Raw genomic sequence first — 18,054 nt, 5'->3', positions numbered from 1 at the left:
TTACACAACTATGCCATTATAAAATTCAGTTATGATACTGAGATCTCTTTTTGCCTCATCATTTCTCATAGGCTTTCTCGATGTTGTTGTAGTTTCTCGAAACATCATTTTTGAAGCATAATAGTTCATACATGGCTATGTCATAGGTTACAAAATCATTTCCCTACTGAACCTTATGTTTTCCCTTTTTATTACTAATAATGCTGTAAACATCTAACTCTGTTCATATGATTTCCTTTGCATAGACCTCCAAAAGTAAGAGTAATAGATCAAAGAGCACGAACAGTTTAAGGCTTCTGATATATAACATCAAATTACTCCCCAAGAGGATTATACTAATTTTCTCTCCTATAAACGATACGAGTAGTACACTCACCAGATGTGGGAATCATCATTAAAAATAAAAGTCTTTGCTAATTCCACACATGAAAAGGATCTTGTTGCTTTATCGTGCATTTCTTTGAATTGGGTTGAATGCGTCCCAACATGTTTTAACTATGAGTTTCATTCCTCCTTTCTGTTTCACATTTACCTAAACCAGAGTAATATTTTGCTGAGAAGATAGAAATGCAGAACTTAATGAAAGCTCTCTCATAATGACAACTTGTCATCTCAGAGTGCAGCCATTGCTGCCAAGTAAAAAAACAAAATGTGGCTCAGTTTCTTTATCCAGCTTAAAATCACTCAAATTAATTTTAGAAACAACAGCAAACATTATCACCTTTCTTCCTCCCCAGCAGCGAACCAAAGTATAAGTTGCAAGAATGAAATGTGAAAGTACTAAATGGCAATGCTTCTAAGAATAGAAATAAACAGTCCATATTAGGCAAGATCAAAACAGGACTTGGACTGTCACAGTACTTGTGACAGACCCAGCTGCTGAGGAAGCATCAGTGGGCTCCCCAGCTAGCTATGCTGGATGGGTGTTATAAAACCGGCTTTACCTACCCTCTGAAAAACATTTACTCTCCCCAGGGGCAAGACACAAGATGTGTATTTTCACTGAAAAATTCAATTCCAAGATAACCTAAAAAAATATATCCTGGAAGATTTGGAGATGACAAGCCTAACACTGAGAGCTCCCTTTCTCAAATAAGAGCTCCTTTCAGAAGGTTCCCAGTGAGGGACACAGAAGGGAATGCTCCCAAGTGACTGTGGATTAAGGAACAATAGGGGATAATCAGCTTTCTTATAGAAAAACAAAAGGCCAAAAGGCTTTTACTTTGAAAACTGAGAAGTCTGGGTGCTCTTATTTCCTTCTGGTCAGTGGAGACAGTGGAGACTGACAAAACAAACTCCTTTGTAGTAAAAGCAAAGGCCTACTATAAAATTTTAGAATCTGAGAAAGGCTTTCCATTTGGGAGAATTTGTCTTTCAGTGATAGATTCCTTTTTAATTTTTATTTATTTAGTTAGTTATTTTTGCGGTACGCGGGCCTCTCGCTGTTGTGGCCTCTCCCGTTGCGGAGCACAGGCTCCAGACACGCAGGCTCAGCGGTCATGGCTCAGGGGCCCAGCTGCTCCGCGGCATGTGGGATCTTCCCGGACCGGGGCACGAACCCCTGTACCTTGCATCGGCAGGCGGACTCTCAACCATTGTGCCACCAGGGAAGCCCTAGATTCCTTTTAAGATTTAGCAAGAAGTCAAGAATCTTTGCAGATCAATATGGCAAGAATCCCTGCAATGTCACACTTATTCAACCTGCCTTGTGCAATTCCATAAGATTAAGGCTTTAGGCTGCGTAAAATTAAAGTATCCTGTTTTCATTTGAAAGTTTCAAACTCTGAATACCAGATTTACTTAAGAGAGGGACATTTCACTTCACCATCGGTCCCACCCTAGAATCACTCCATGAATCACCGCCATGAGGCACACTGACCTCCACAGGCTGCGTTCACTGGTCTTCCATCTGCTTTCCTGGAATACTTTATCAATAGTTCTCTCACACTGTTTTATGACATGTAATAAGCTACTGCCTCAAGTTCCTTGAGGACTGAGGCAGAATCTTATTTATCTATATTCTCAGGATCTATCCCAGCATCTCTTTCCGAGGCTAGGTTAAGCGCCTCGATATGCGGCAGCTTCCCTGTACCAATTCATCAATGGGGTGTTGAAACATCTTTGGAAAGTTAGCTAAATTAAACTAAAATAGTATCTACCAGACTTTTCTCAGGGATTGTTCAGAATGTGGTTGGAAGGAAAGACAAAGAGACTTCTGGTCAGTTGAGATCCTGGGAACTGGCAGAAGGGGGAACTAGAGGGGCTCTTTGGCTACCCTCCTCCCTCTCATACAGCTCCTGGCTTCTCTTCAAAATGTTGTGGGGCTTCCCTGGTGGCGCAGTGGTTGAGAGTCCGCCTGCCGATGCAGGGCACACGGGTTCGTGCCCCGGTCCGGGAGGATCCCACATGCCGCGGAGCGGCTGGGCCCGTGAGCCATGGCCGCTGAGCCTGCGCGACCGGAGCCTGTGCTCTGCAACGGGAGAGGCCACAACAGTGAGAGGCCCGCGTACTGCAAAAAAAAAAACCACACAAAAAATGTTGTGAACAAATATTTAAAGACTAGCAGTCTGAAGTGACATCAAATCGTTAGCCTGCCCAGAGTAACAAGTTAATAGCCCACCTAGGGGGCTCCCATGTCTCAGTCCTGCCCCTGCGCTCGTCGTGAATATAGAGTAAGCGATTACTGAGTGAACCAATAATACCAGATCAGGTTTCCCCACCCAGTTAGGAACCAAGGGTATGGAGGAGCAGGCCTGGCTCTCTGGAAGACCTGTGCACACATCTGCTGTACAGACACGGTGGGCCTGGAAGGGTGATAAGCAAAGCAGTGGGGACAGAGCCTCAGGCGTTGCCACCTGCTGAGATTCAGAGGCAGAGGCTAAGCCTTCACCCTTCAGAAAGAAAGGAGAAAATTTCGTATTTGCCAGCTTACTCACCAAACATGACATCTCACAAGTCTGAATGCAGAAGTGCTGCCAAATTCAGCCTGACTGGCTACATTATAATGACAGTGAGTCAATGTGAATCAGTGATGGATCAATGCATAAATGCCACAGCAGTCTTAAATGACCTTAATATCGTATCAAATTATGATTTCAAAATTCTTCTTTTGTACAAATTAACAGTATAATGCAACAGGAATAAAGCTGGGACCGGCAGAAGCGTCAAGATACCACCCAACAAGGATACTGTGTACCATGCTGTTCTGTGCCCATTTCTTGCCCAGTCCACCTTCCCCCAAGACCACAGGGTCTGGGAAGGTAAGGACTTTGTCACCCAGGGCCTGCCACATATGAGATGCTCCCTAAGTGTCGTAGTTCCACAGCCCTGTGTGCTATCATCAAGCTAACAATATTTCAGGTACAGGGATGATTTCAGTCTCATAAAACCAGTAACTTCTGATCGTGATCACTATAAGGAATGCTATATCTGCTCTACCACACTGTTAACCCAACAACAAAAATCAAATTGCCATGCATTGCAAATCAGACTAGTGTTTACATCAAGCTCATTTCTAACCACAAAACACAAAAGTTTAATGTTCACCAAGTACTGAATGACCGTTAAACACAAAAGATGTTTAAAATAAACACTGCTACTCACTCAACCCCCTCCCCCGACCCCCAACAAGTAGTTGTTCCACACTGGTGCTTCTTTGGCAATGAGGGAATGGTGAGTGCTCTACCGTTTCTATTAAACTGCATCACAAATAGCTGGTCAGATGCCTCCCTGCCTCTCACTATGAGCTCTTAGAAGAGTTCAGTGTGCAAGACAGGGGCTAACACACAAGAAGTTCTCAGTAATTGTCTGTTGAATGGAGAAAGGTGGTGGGAGGTGGAAAGGGGAAAGCTACCATTTTACTGTGCACTTAGTGAGGTACATATTATGACCTCAACTCAACGGTGGGAAGGGTGAGGATGGGAGGAACTAAGACGCTTGCTCAGGCTCAAGCTCACAAAGGAGAAGAATTCACACCATCTGCTACACCACCTCTCCAATAAGCTACGTTAAAAGGAGTTTTACATAGAATGTGACATCGCTTAAAAAAACACCGACAATATCTTTTAGAGAAACTGAAAGACACAATCTAACAATCAGATGTATATAGTTTCCCTGTTCATTACTCAGTATTCCATCTAGTGAAAGAGAATCAACAACTGCTCCCTGCATCCTGCTTGCCTCTATTAAGTAATGAAGATCAACGTGAACAGGAGTGCATCCTACTGGCACAACCTCTTACAGAGAAACATTCACCCACCCCTGTAATGACAAGAGGAATAACCCAAGTTTAATCTGTATGTAAATGATCTTTTCCATGGGTTTTATTCCTGGCCTTCCTATTAAAATGTGGTTAAACTAAATTTATGCCACATCACCTAAATAGGACCTTCTTTCTGAATGACTTAATAAAGAAGTATCGCATGTTTTCAATCTGTTAGTTACTTTGTTAGGCTTAGTTCTTACCTGACACTCTTAGGAGGAAGGGAGTATAGCAGGATGGTTAAGATCAAGTTCTGACTGTGTCATTTACCATCTGCTTGATCTTAGGTAAACTAAGTATCAGTTTTCTCATCTGTAAAATAGAGATAATAATGGAGTTGTTTCAAGAATTAAATGAGATTAACTATAAATCTAATGTTTAGCATAGCAGGAGGTACAAAGTAAATGCTCAAAAATGACAATTTATTAACTGAGTAGTAGGTTTATTTAAAGTGAATTCTTTAAAGGTTGGCTTTAAATTATCCTGTAAAGAGAAACCAGACTGGATATTAGGGGGTTTGGTTTTCCACCCAAGCTAGAGATTTCCATGCCATGTTTTGCAATGCATCACAAGACTCCAGTTACTAGAAAGTGTAGTGCAATATAAATATAAATGTAATTTACCTCAATTATTTAATATATGACACATAGGGAAGACCAAGTATCGTGAAGCCAAAACAATACAAGGTGATGCAACATTTTTAAGAAGTTAACCTGTGCAAGTACCCTCTACTTTTTGATGCAACGCCTGTCTTCCCAATCAAGATTCATGCTGCAGACAAGTCAGATATAGCCAGTATCACCCAAGGCCATGTTTTAAAATCTATAATCACGGATGCACAGCAATGTGAATGTGCTTCATGCCACAGACCTGTACACTTTAAAATGGTTAAAATCGTAAATTTTATATTACATATATTTTACCACAAAAAAGAAATCTATCATGTAAAACAGGAAGACTGTTCTGACTGCTTTAAAATGAACACAAATGGATTACACAAAATAAATATACAGCGGGCCCCCATGTACTAGAAAACATACCAACACATAAAAATATTATTTTACTGTGTCAAATTTGCTTTGCCCATAATTCGTAGGTTATTATAATAAATACTAAATATTTCATTATCAATTTTTTTTACCTTTAATTGGAAGGATTTGGGTGGGGGAGATATGTTCTCACTAATTTGCCTAGAAAAGGTGTGGGTCTCTTTTATACTAGATAAACAGCCATATATGAAGCTAACACATTCAAATATCTTCTAGTGACTAGCTAGGTAAACACACACATGAGATCTTTTTTTTCTCCTAAAATAACCACTGAAGCACCCACATGTTTACAGCAATCAATAATAACTTGAGATGAATTTGCAAAGTATTTGATCCTCTTGTTAATCTTTTATTTAGAGGTCAATTCAGCAGAAAGCATCTAGGACAGCCTTATAGGGTGCGAGTCGGGGTGAGGGAAGGGTTGGTGGTAAGGCAGAGAGATTTTGTGTGTGTGTGTGTGTGTGTGTGTGTGTGTGTGTGTAAGTGGTTAGAGAAGAGCCATCATAATCCTTTACCTTAGTCATAGCAGACATACTTATCAGGCACTTACACTAGTCGATCAATCAATCCCTGAGGCTTTCACAATAACACGTATTTTTGTAGGACTGCCTTGTTACTTCCTTGGCCTCTGGATTATGTGTGGTAGGATTGTCCATTCAAGGCACGAGTGAATAAAGGTAGTGATCCATATCAAATGAGAGACAATTTAATAGCAATAGCTGCTCTGCCTCTCTATAGGGCTATACTGAAGAAGGATGAGGGAATGTAGTGATGAAACGGGATGTTTAAATGAAGGAAAGTAACCATCACCATGGCACACAGAAGATGACTATGAGGCATCACACCCTAACAGAAAGAACCCTGACTAGGTGTCAGGAGACCCAATTTCTACTCTCTGCTTTACATCTAACTGACAGTACAGTGTTGGGCAAGTCATCTCACATCATCTGACCTGACTTCCCTCACTTGTCATGTTCGAGAGACAGACAAACGATAGCTGGACCCTCCACTTCCTGCATTCCTCTATCCTGCGAGTTGATTAATTGCTGCTGGAGCTAAGGGAGACCCAATCTGAAGAAACTCCTATGGAGTGGTGAGAATCAAGAAGGGCGTTGAAAGAAGAAGGTGACAGCACCAGGAAAAGCATTAACCCGAAGATGGCTGCTGCATGTTTCCTTAGAAAGAGAGCACACTGAATGATCTGCAATTGGAAACTAATAAATTGGGCTTGCCGAAAAGAGTAAAAGTGGGTCATAGCAAGAAAAGAAGGTCATCAGGTCAAGCATATGAGGAAAGCATTGATTTTAATTGAAGGGAAAAAGGTAAGAGGGAACCTTGGAAGGGTCCTAATACTACCATCTCTCAGGCAGCGGGGTTCGCCAGGACTCAGTCACTGACGAGCAGCTTCTCTGCTCATGCACGTGCTCTCCTGGGATGACATCCTCTAGTCTTAAGAATTATCCAGGGCTTCCCTGGTGGCGCAGTGGTTAAGAATCTGACTGGCAATGCAGGGGACATGGGTTCAAGCCCTGGTCCGGGAAGATCCCACATGCCTCGGAGCAACTAAGTCCGTGCGCCACAACTACTGAGCCTGTGCTCTAGAGCTCGCAAGCCACAATTACTGAAGCCCTCACACCTAGAGCCCGTGCTCTGCAACAAGAGAAGCACCGCAGTGAGAATCCTGTGCACCCCAACGAAGAGTAGCCCCCGCTCCCTGCAACTAGAGTAAGCCCATGCGCGGCAACGAAGACCCAACGCAGCCAAAAACAAATAAATTAAATAAATTTAACAAAAAAGACAAAATAAGATAAAGGAATTATCCACCACCTCCCTGTAGATGATTCCGCAAAATTATATAACAAGCCCAGCTCCCTAATCCTAAACGGCAGAATCATCTCCCCGCTATCTTCCCAGCTATACGCTAAGATGTGTAGAAAACAAACTCAGCACGTCCCAAACTGAACCTGCCATTTCTTCTCACACCCACACCAAACCTGCTCTTCCTGAGTGCCTGAATATTGGAAGCAACATTAACACTGAGAGCTGAATGATGTTTAAGGCTGACAGCAACATCAAGAGCTCAGGCACCTAACCCCAAACCTCCTTTTCCTCTATTTTCTGAAATCAATTGGTTCTTTTCTTAAACTACTCCCTTCTTTTGCATCCCTGCTACCACTGCCTTGGGTGGAGGCTGCCTCATCTTTGGGGAAGACAGCTGAAATATTCTCCTCTCTTCCCTTCCTTCGTCCCATTTCCACGTTGCAGCCAGAGAGCTCTTTCTAAAACACATCACCTCCTGATTTGGTTATTTGTTATTATAAGGACAGTGTCTCAGGGAGGTGGTGGGGGGCAGCAGCTGGCACTGGAACACGACGGAAACGAGTGCTATCCAGCTTTTCTTGTGGTTTTATTAGCTCTTGCTATTTCCTTCCCAGGAATGCTAGTGTCTGACCGCAAAAGGCTGGGCAGACTGGACATATTCTGTGATCACCACTCACTTGAGGACAGCTGGAATAGGAAGAATCACATGGCCACATGGCTCACCCTGGGCACGCACACAACCTCACAAGTTGGATATGGCTGCCTTTAACTTCAGCTCATGCTGCCCGTGTCATGGATTCTGATACAGTTTGGACTACTGCTGTGAGAGGAAGGAATTTTTAAAGCCTCTGGCTCTGTTTTTATCTACATGTTACTGGTGTCTATGCTCCCAGAGATCAGGCATTTTTACAGAAATTTTATTCTGCTTCCTGGTCAGAAGCAGTCATTGCTAGGGCAGTCAATTCTGGAAGCATAGAGCCATGATCACTCCTCCTGCTGAGATGTTGCTCTGTGGATGTTCTGGAGCTGCTTTAGGTAACTGCAAACTGCCCACTTTTTATTTATCTTCATATCTTTTGTTCCCCTAACCCTCCACTCCCCCCACAAGTGAGGGTAAGAGGTAGGGGCTGGTTTTCTCTGCTCCCGGTGTGGAAAATATGCACTGGAACGATTCCCAGGCCCATCTCCACCGCCATCTGCATGGGCTAAAGCAAACCACTCGCCCAAGTCCAGGCCGCCATGTCCTCGGCTTCAAAATGTGGCCAATCATACTGGCCCTAAGCTGACAGTAGTGGTAAAAGAAATACTGTGGAAGCATTCTGAAATCATTAAAGGTGCACATAAATGTAAAGGGGAACTCATTAGAGAAAACCATTTTTTTTTTTTTTTTTTTTTTGCCAGTAAAGTAATTTTAGAAGAGGATGTTTTTGGCCTTGGAGTATTATCCTAAACTGAAACAAAACAACCCATGGGGGCCTCCCTGGTGGCGCAGTGATTGCGAGTCCGCCTGCCAATGCAGGGGACACGGGTTCGTGCCCCGGTCCGGGAGGATCCCACATGCCGCGGAGCGGCTGGGCCTGTGAGCCATGGCCGCTGAGCCTGCGTGTCCGGAGCTTGTGCTCCGCAACGGGAGAGGCCACAACAGTGAGAGGCCCGCATACCGCAAGAAAAACCAAACCAAAACAAAAAACAAAACAAAGAAAAACAACCCTTGAAGTGAGTCTTATTTACACCATCTTGGTTCCAAGGAAACAAAACGGCAAGTGTTACAAGGTCACTGACACCCCCTCACACTTAAGTCCTACTACAAAGTCAGAAAGAATTTTTTAAAAAGGCACAGGGGTCCAGGTAGAAATATGTGACCAAAACACAGAACTGGCAGTGGTCTCCTCACTGTGAGAAGATAATAATGCAAGCAGAAAGTTCTTCTCCAAATCCACCTTGCAATGATGGACTGAAAATGGACCATTCACACTATCAACTAGGGATTTAAAAAAGAAAGAAAAAAACAACACCTGCAACCTCTGGCTCACAGTGCCAATGAACTGCAGCCATGCCTGTCTGCCCAACCCAGAGAGGACTTTGAAAACATCACGGTCAGCCAAGACTGCTTATCTCTTCCAGCTCCTATTTTCGCTGGAAGAAGGTGTGGGAAGTAAAGGATTGAGCAAGAGAATTAAGAGAGAAATAGGTCAGTTTCGAAAAAACCAGCTCTTGTGTCATCGGTGTTTCAGGTAAAAAGTCCACTTTCACCTCGGTGTTAAATCAGTGCTTCATGTTTGCAACTTGGTTAATGGCTGCTGGTGGTCAAAAACATTGGTTTTCATTTGCTCCTCTGCTGGCGCAGAAAAATGTCTGGTCTCCATTTAGGATAAACATAGTGAGTTGTCTCTTTTTCCGACATTACCTTCTCTGACACCACCTGGGCGTCCTGCGATGCAATCCTATCCTGATACTTAAGTTAGTGCAAGATTCCACAGGTCTAAGTGCTCAGTCCCACAAGACTGCCCCCACTTTAGATGCCAGTCTCAAGTCCCAGTTACTCAGATTACCCACACTTTTGTTCAACTTAATTACAAATTCAGGGGCTCCCACAACCCCCTCCTCAAGGTTGATAATTCACTAGAATGACTCACAGAACTCAGGAAAACACTTTAGGTTTACAGGTTTATTGTAAAGGATACAACTCTGCACGAGTCAAACGGAAGAGATGCACAGGGAAAGGTATTTGGTGGTGTGTGTGGGGAGGGTGAGTGGTGGGTGTGGAGCTTTCATGCGCCGTCTGAGTACGCCACCCTCCCAGAACCTCGATATGTTCGCTCACCTGGAAGCTCCCACACTCTGTCATTTAGGGGTGTTTCTGGAAGTTTCATTACATAGGCATCATTGATTAAATCACAGGCCACTGGAGACTGAAAATCTCTAGCCCTTCCCCCGTCCTCAGAGGTCAGGGGGTAGACTGAAAGTTCTAACCCTCTAGTCACCTGGCTGGTCCCTCTGGCAACCAGTCCTCATCCTGAAGCTCCCTAGGGGCCCATCCAGAGTCACCCCATTAGCATAAAGCCAGGTAGGGCTGAAAGGGGCTCATCATGAGTAACAAAAGACGTTCCTGCCAGGAAATTCCAAGGGTTTTAGGAGCTCTGTGCCAGAAACTGAGGGCAAAGACCAAATATATATGTATTTCTTATTATACCACTCATAGACACCCACTGCATGAGAATAGTCTTACAGGAGGGCTAATTCTTATTCAAACTAGCTGCAATTTGAAACAGTGCCAAGCAGTCCACTTAGAAGGCCAAGCTCACCTGCAAGGGCCAAATAGAGCAGGCAGTCATTTAAGCCACGGATGTCCCGAGTTAATGACTTAGAGAAGTTACTTCTTAAGGGACCCCTTCTCTGACCAGGCCCTTCACAATGTGTTCTTTTAGTTCTCTATTCCTTGTTTTCACAGCACTTAGCACACACAGCTTCGTGTAATTGTTCGATTAAGGTTTACTTCTCTCCCACTAAAGTATAAGCTCTATACTTTAGAGACATATACATGTATATGTATATACATGTATATGTCTCTTTAGAGAGACATATAAAGAGAGACGTATACATATGTCTCATGCTCATCATTGTATCCCCAGGGCTTAGTAGGCAGAAGCTGCTAGTAAATATTAAATGAACATTAAAAGAATTAAAATTAGAACCCCCTCCCCCCCCCCTTGCTTGGAGCAAAGACCAGAACAACTTCCTATAGTGACCACAGTATCTTATCTTCAAATCACCTAATTCCACATGACATGCAAAGGCCCCTGAATACTTTAGGAGATAAAGTCTCTATTCCAGCCCTATCAAAAGGAGAAAAGAGATTTAGCTTAGCCATGGCCTTAAGAATAATTTGAGGCAGCTCTGGGGACACTGAAGTGATAAGAGTAAGGTCAGGCTTCTAAAAGAACCCACAAAGAACTAATAGGAATCGGGTAGATTGTCCACATTCCAAAGAAGGTGAGTGGTAGGGTTTCTGCACATTGGGTTGGCCTTGGGCTTTGGAATTCAGAGGACTCTGCAGCTTCACTTGGTGTTAGCGAAGAAGAGAAGCCATGTTCTCTCTGGAACTGTGATGGCTTCCCAAGAAAGAAAAGCCACATTCCCAGTCTGGAGGCTTAACACATGGCTTCTAAACGAGGGCGGGGCTTTGTGTGGCTCAGGGACAAATCCAGCTGCACAGCATGCGTCATCTCCTGTCAGTGACCGAGTTTTCTCCTTCGTGCACAGCAAATGAATCTACCGTTATTTCTTAGCAACAGACTTGAAGGTAGGACTGCAGCAAGAAAGCTAATGGTGTCTTTTCTTCCTGTCTCCATTTTTTTCCCTTAACCCCTACACAGGAAATAACATTTTTCTATTTACATTTGACAACATCGTGTGTTTCCATTGTGGGAAGTCTTATTCACGGAAGGAAGGCAACAACTTAGTCACTGTTAGTTGAACAGAGATAGAAATGAGGAGGGCCCTATGTGCCACCAACTTGTGTCATGGCCAGAGATGGGGTACCGAGAGAGTATAGGAGGACTGTCACATCTTGCATCCACTAAGTGTCCTCAACAATCATGATCTAGCTTCTGCTGGGTGCAAAGCATCATCATCCCAGATTTTGAAAGGGACAGAAAGGTGTCAAACTCAAACATGAGCTTCAAAAAGACCTTATGCTTTGGTAAATAAAGCATGAATACAAGAAAGATCAAACAAATGGATTACACAGTTATGTTTTAAGGCAATATATGCCAAAGTAATAATAGTCGTTGCACAGGTGTTACGAGTTGGACCAAGAAAAATGCATGGGATTTATATAAATGGGAGGTGAAGGGATGAGGGGTAGAAGGGAGGATTAATATTTTATGTGAAGGAATGAGGAACAAATAAAGAAGGTAGGAGGAAGCCAGGGTGAATTTAAGGAGTTAGTGAAGAGACATGTGTGGGTGGAATGGAAGTTTTGAGACAGTAATAATGGAGATAAGAGTGGAAAGTAGATTTGGGTCAAATAAAGTCTAGAATGTCAGGCTAAGAATTTTTCAAGACACAGCTCAGCCCTTAGCATATAACAGGCACCTGAGAAATAACAGTTTTGAAATAAAAATATCACTTGTTGAATTAGCAGTCATATATTTTTATGAGAGCAGAAAGGAATTTAGATTTGATCATACAAGCAGTAGGGAATCACTGATGGTATCTGAGCAGAGGAATGATGGAAAAAAATACATTTAAGGACATATTAGTGTATATTAGGGAAATTAATTTGAAAGCATCAGGAAGAATTCATTGGAAGGGATTTGAGAATGAGAGCAGGAAGCCTAATTCTATATTAGGGTATATATCAGATCACCTTGTAAAATAAAACATAAAGGACTTCATAATTAAAATATCAAGTAGAAAAGTAGTTATGCTTAAAAAAATTACACTTTCAGATTAGCCAGTAAAATGATGCAACTGGACAAAACAATTAGATTTTGAGGGAGCAGACTTTTCCTAAAAGTCTTAATTGATGTTTTCAAAAGAGAAGTGGATTTGATGAGGTTTTCTACACTAGATAGTACTTGAAAACTTTGGTGGAAATTAGATGCATTGGGATAAAAATATCAGTTTTAGAGTTAGTAGCCAAATATTTCATGCAATGTTATAACACATAAGAACAGTCATTTAAAACACACACACACACACACACACACACACACACACAATGGTGCCTGATACACTAGTGGCCATGTTAGATACACCCTAAGCAAGCCATCAGCCCCAGAGTATACTGGGCCTTTCTTTTGGAAAAATCATTAGGCATTATGTCACTCACCATGCAATCAAACCTCTGTTTAAAATCAAGTTACAATTACTCTAATTATGGGCCTACATTTCACTTGATTCACAGCTGGTGCCTAATCAAACAGTTCTGTAGGCTTCAACACAAGGTAACTTAATTAAATTCAGTGGCAAAAAGTTTTTTTTTTTTTCCCCTTAAGTTTTCTTTAAGCAACTGACTTACCAATTTAGGCATCAGAAATCTTATTTCTATAAAAATTACTACATGATCTAAATCAAACCAAAATGCATCCATTAAAAAACAATACTCATGTCTCATAAACACTTTGTTGAAATATTTCCCAGCAACAGCCTTGGGTGGACAAACCAGGAAGTGAAACCAAATATGATCACATTGTGAAAGCAGAGTAAAATGAAAGAGTACATTTGGAATTAGCTGAAGTACTATTAAGATTTCATTTAAAAACTCATCCCTTGGAAACATCAATTTAATTAAAGCAGTAATAAGAGGAATTGCAAAAGCAGAAGTCTTCATTTTGTTGTCTGGCAATTTCCCTCAATGCGAATGCCTTTTCCTGTGGCCAGGTTGGCTCATCTGAAACGCTAGCGCTTACCTGGTGAATGCAGAACAGGGTTAAGCTATCATTTTCATGCTACTAAGTCAGCCCTGCAACAAAACAATCACAGTCTTTAATGACTTACTTTGGAGAAATGTACCTTTTGCTTCTAAGGTAACAAGCAAATCCCATTTCTCCTAATTGTTTTACTGGGATTACTGTCATTCCCTGTATTTTACTTTAAATTATAAACTCCTTAAAAACAGGAACCATATTTTACAGTTGGATTAGATTGTTTTTTAACTGAGTATGAAGACCCAGACATAGCAAGAGTTATAAATATATAACGATTATTCTTATTGTTCAGGGATAGTGTCATCAAACAAGACTTGTCACAGTTCATATTTTCCTTCTAGTCAGAATCATAAATCCCTGCACGCCACCACCATATCCCTCATTCCCAGAAGGATGCCTGTGGAAGAGGCAGCTAGAAGATACCTGTGCAAAAACAGAATGAAGTCTCACTATTATTTTTTATTCTTATTTTTGATTTTAAGCAGGATTTAAGTAAGCTTAATATGAGAAATAATGCAATATTTGTACGGGTATTTCTTAGCGATCTAAATAAGGTAGTTCCTAAACTACTTATAACTTCAGCAAGCAATCAGGTACCCCCGTCAGACACTGCACAAACACAATGCAAATGCGAACATCAGTGCTACTCTGCAGACAAAGCAGACACGCTGCTGCTACACACGAGAATGAAATTTAAAGGGAAAAAAAAACTATGTAAGTAGTGACATCCATTGGCATGTATATGTGCCTGTATAAACATGTGTGTGTGCATAACAGTATACATAATCATGCGGGTAGTGAATTCGATAAACATTTGCTAGCCTACTCTGTGCAAGAAGTGTATTACTCCTGAGAAGATGAGGCAATTCTATTGCCATCATGTAAACAGATTGAAGAGACTGCCTCTGAGTCTAATGAGCTTGTCTATGAACCCATAAGTCAGTATGGAGGCAGGCCAGCAGCCTAGGCCGTCTCCTTCCCTCTGGTCACCTCATTTTCTCCTGGTTACTCTCTCACTCCCTGTACTTTCACTCTAGTGCCTGATACTTTATGCTTGTAATTACTGGATTCTCTTGACAGGGGAGAATTTGTTGAACATTTGCTGTGGTGTGGGCTAAATAGGACAAGAAGGAATGACAGTTACTAAATGACAATTTATTTGACTTCGGCATTTCACCTCATACCTACCCTTAAAATACTCAAAGTTAGGGAAACATACACAAAATGAATAGGGAACAGGAATACATATAATCAAGGATTAAACAGTATAGTTGAGACAACAATGAGATACATCTGCATAATGCTTTAAAGTTTATGGAGCGTTTTTTTCCCATAAGTCATTTAAATCACTCACTTGACTTTACGATAAGGATACCAGCTCAGAGAGAAAAAAATAAGCTGCCTAAGTCAGATGTCTGGTGAACAAGAGCTTGATCCCATAACTGACACCAAATATCGTGTTGTTCTCACCATCAGAAGCTGCCTCTCACAAAGGCCAACAATTATAGTTCAGGGAAGGGAGAAAGCAGCACAGCTGATGTGCGTCTGAGCCTTTCGGGATATGCAGGAGCTAGATCAGGAAGGGCAAGAGCAGGGAGTCTTGAGTGGGGAAGAGCAATGGGGCAGCAGGTCCCACTGGGGAGGGAACCTTCACAGCCAGAGATGACTTCACAAATAAGTGAGGCACTTAGGACAGTTAGGACTTAAGATTCCAGAATGAAGAGTATGGCTTGACCTGACTCACAAAAGAGAACCATTATAGATTCTAAAACAGAATGCAAGCAATGTTTTAGGAGAAGTAACCTAGTGGGGCATGGGAGATACACTGGGGCAGGAGAAGGGAGGGGAGGCAGAATGGAGGCAAGGGTACCAGGTAGGATCCTACTGCAGTAATTCAATAACTGAGTAGTCAGGACCTGAACAGGGGAGTGTCAGTGAAAATGACAGGAGTGAATTTAAGTAGCAGTAACAGAAAAAATCAGACACTATTGGCTGATGGGAGAGATGAGGAAAGGAAATAGGAATAAAGTTGGGTGAAAGGCTTGATCATAAAGTGTGAGTTAATATTCCAATATTCATTGGAAGATCAACGAGCTATCTGGTGAATTTGCTCTTTCACTATGAATCAAGGATAATTTACTAACATAGGTATAAATAGTTTTATACCTTTATTAGGGATTTGGTGTAGCTAAGTTTTGACCAAGTACTGCTCTTGGGAGTGAACCCCGTGGAAAAGTTGAAGGAGGTGAGGTAAAAAGGCCATTTAGGTTCAGATCATAAAGAGACTTGGGTACCATGCTATGGAATCCATGAAGGTTTTTATACAAGGAAGTGAAATGATCTGGTCAGTGTCAAATTTCAAATTTAGAAATTTAGTATTTGCTGCTTTGATAGCAGCATGGAGGGTTCATTAGAAGGGGGAATGTACGATATAGGTTAAGGGACCAGATCAATAGTCCAAGGGATAAAAACAAGAAAGAAGGCTTGAACTAAGATGTGACTAAGCGTGAAGGGAAGGGGGATAAAAGCAAATACTTTTAAGCACTTTTAAGTACCATCATTCTTTAGTACTTTCAAGAAGGTACTCTGCTAAATAGTTTATGGGCATGGGTTCTAGAGTTACTCAGGTGTTGATCAGGACTGGTGGCAGACTACATATTAAGCCAAGACTCAAGGACAAGAGAACACCCTGGTTTTGGCCACAAGGTCAATGGTGAAAATTGGTCAGTGGAGGCTGATGAATGTGGTTTTTAAAAACACTGAGTTTGCAGTACCTGTGGGTCATTTAGGTGGTGAGGTCTAGTAGGCAGCTGGAAATAAACTGGAGCCCTGGGGAGAGGAGAACATATGTGTTTGTTAGACTGTTCGTTTTTGCTGCTGACCTTGGCCAATGTTGGATTTAAAGACTTGCACTTGGTAATTTGGAATAGAGAAGTAAATGTAGATTGAGTCCATCTCCTGCATAAAGGAGTTAGCTCACTTAATACTTGCCTTTGTGAATATTTCTATTTAAAGATGAGACAATTTAATTATTTTATGAAGGCAATCAAATTGACTAAAACATGTCTATATGTTATAAAACACACACACACACACACACACACACAAACACACATCTCTTTGTGTGGCTTCTACTTGTCTGCCCAACTGGAGGTAAACAGGACTGGAAGATTTTTTTTTTTTTGCGGTACGGGGGCCTCTCGCTGTTGTGGCCTCTCCCGTTGCAGAGCACAGGCTCACGGACGCGCAGGCTCTGTGGCCATGGCTCACGTGCCCAGCCGCTCCGCGGCATGTGGGATCGTCCCGGACCGGGGCACGAACCTGTGTCCCCTGCATTGGCAGGCGGACTCGCAATCACTGCGCCACCAGGGAAGCCCAGGACTGGAAGATTTTAAATAACTTCCAGGCTCCCTGTTGTAGGTGCTCACTACCATCCTGATCATGAATGGCCAACTCTCTAACAAAACGTGTAAGGGCATATTTTTCATTGTACTTCAGTGTAAAAAAGCTGCTCTCCCACGCTACTTAAACTTCATTTTGTGCTTTAAACCTGCTGGTTGGTTGTAGGAACAGTGAATATATTTAGCTCATCAACAGAGTTAATAGAAACAGGAAGGAATTTCAGATGTGGTATGTTTTATATTTTTATAAATATCAATCTTTCCTTTGCTAGCTTTGATAGAATTGGGAAATGTATCCTTGGGGAATCCAATTCTGAAGAATACTTCTTGTTTTGTTCTTCTCTATGTAATTTATCTCTGTTTAATGTACTATATAATTATTTTGTCTATTTTCTGTGTCTACCCACTAGACAGTAAGCTCCAAGAGCACAGACCTTTTATCTGTAAGGTTCAATGATGTATCCCCAGCTTTTAACTCAGATAATAGGAGCTCAATAAATAATTGCTGAGTGAATAAATCACAGTCCTATGATTACTGTACTTCAAGAACTTGACGTGTTTTTCCTTAGTAATCATGACTCAATCTCCATGTTCCAACTTCATCTTGAACCACGCTTTCTATTTACATACCCCAGAGAAATTCTTTTAGGACCTGTATCATGGTGGGATTCTGCAGGGCATTGAAGGTTATTGGTACAAAGAAATAAACATGGGGAAAACTGTAGCCAAGTGTCAAAACCTCCTAGGTTCTCCAGGTGATTCCTCTGCATAGTTCTGTCTTATAAGGAAGAGTTATGATTCTTCTACCCTCCTACTCTGACTTCTGGTTTCCTGATCTCAATTCCTGTTTTCAGCATCTGCTTCAAGCTAGACTTCCTTTTGGTATTCTGACCCCAGCTTACCTGAGTTTAACATCTGTTATTTTCATTGCTTGACATTTTGATTTTGTGGGGGGGGGGGGGGCGGGGGGGGGTTAAACCTAGAGAATGGTCTAAGCCTGTATTTCTTACACAGCCTAGAAATCCACATAACTTAAAATTATAAGATATTATAGACTTCTTTCCCCTCAAGGTTCTTATTGCCCTTCC

The 18,054-nt window shown here is 41.9% G+C and overlaps 1 protein-coding gene across 6 annotated transcripts in view; it reads right to left on the bottom strand.

Moving 5' to 3' along the window:
• LRRC8B (leucine rich repeat containing 8 VRAC subunit B) overlaps positions 1 to 18,054 on the bottom strand; it is a 71,710-nt gene that overhangs the window by 32,070 nt on the left and 21,586 nt on the right. For 4 of the 6 annotated variants that reach the window (XM_032603265.1, XM_032603273.1, XM_032603256.1 and 1 more), the window contains exon 1: positions 4,465 to 4,576. The exons of 1 other annotated variant lie outside the window; for it this stretch is intronic. The gene's annotated coding sequence lies outside the window, so the exon portion shown is untranslated. Of the gene's footprint in view, positions 1 to 376; positions 482 to 4,464; positions 4,577 to 18,054 lie in introns of those variants that run through there. One more of the 6 variants, XM_032603247.1, reaches the window with a different exon arrangement.

This window comes from Phocoena sinus, chromosome 1 (genome assembly GCF_008692025.1).
Source record: "Phocoena sinus isolate mPhoSin1 chromosome 1, mPhoSin1.pri, whole genome shotgun sequence".
Taxonomy (NCBI): Eukaryota; Metazoa; Chordata; class Mammalia; order Artiodactyla; family Phocoenidae; genus Phocoena; species Phocoena sinus.
This window is presented reverse-complemented; position numbering and strand designations above follow the sequence as displayed.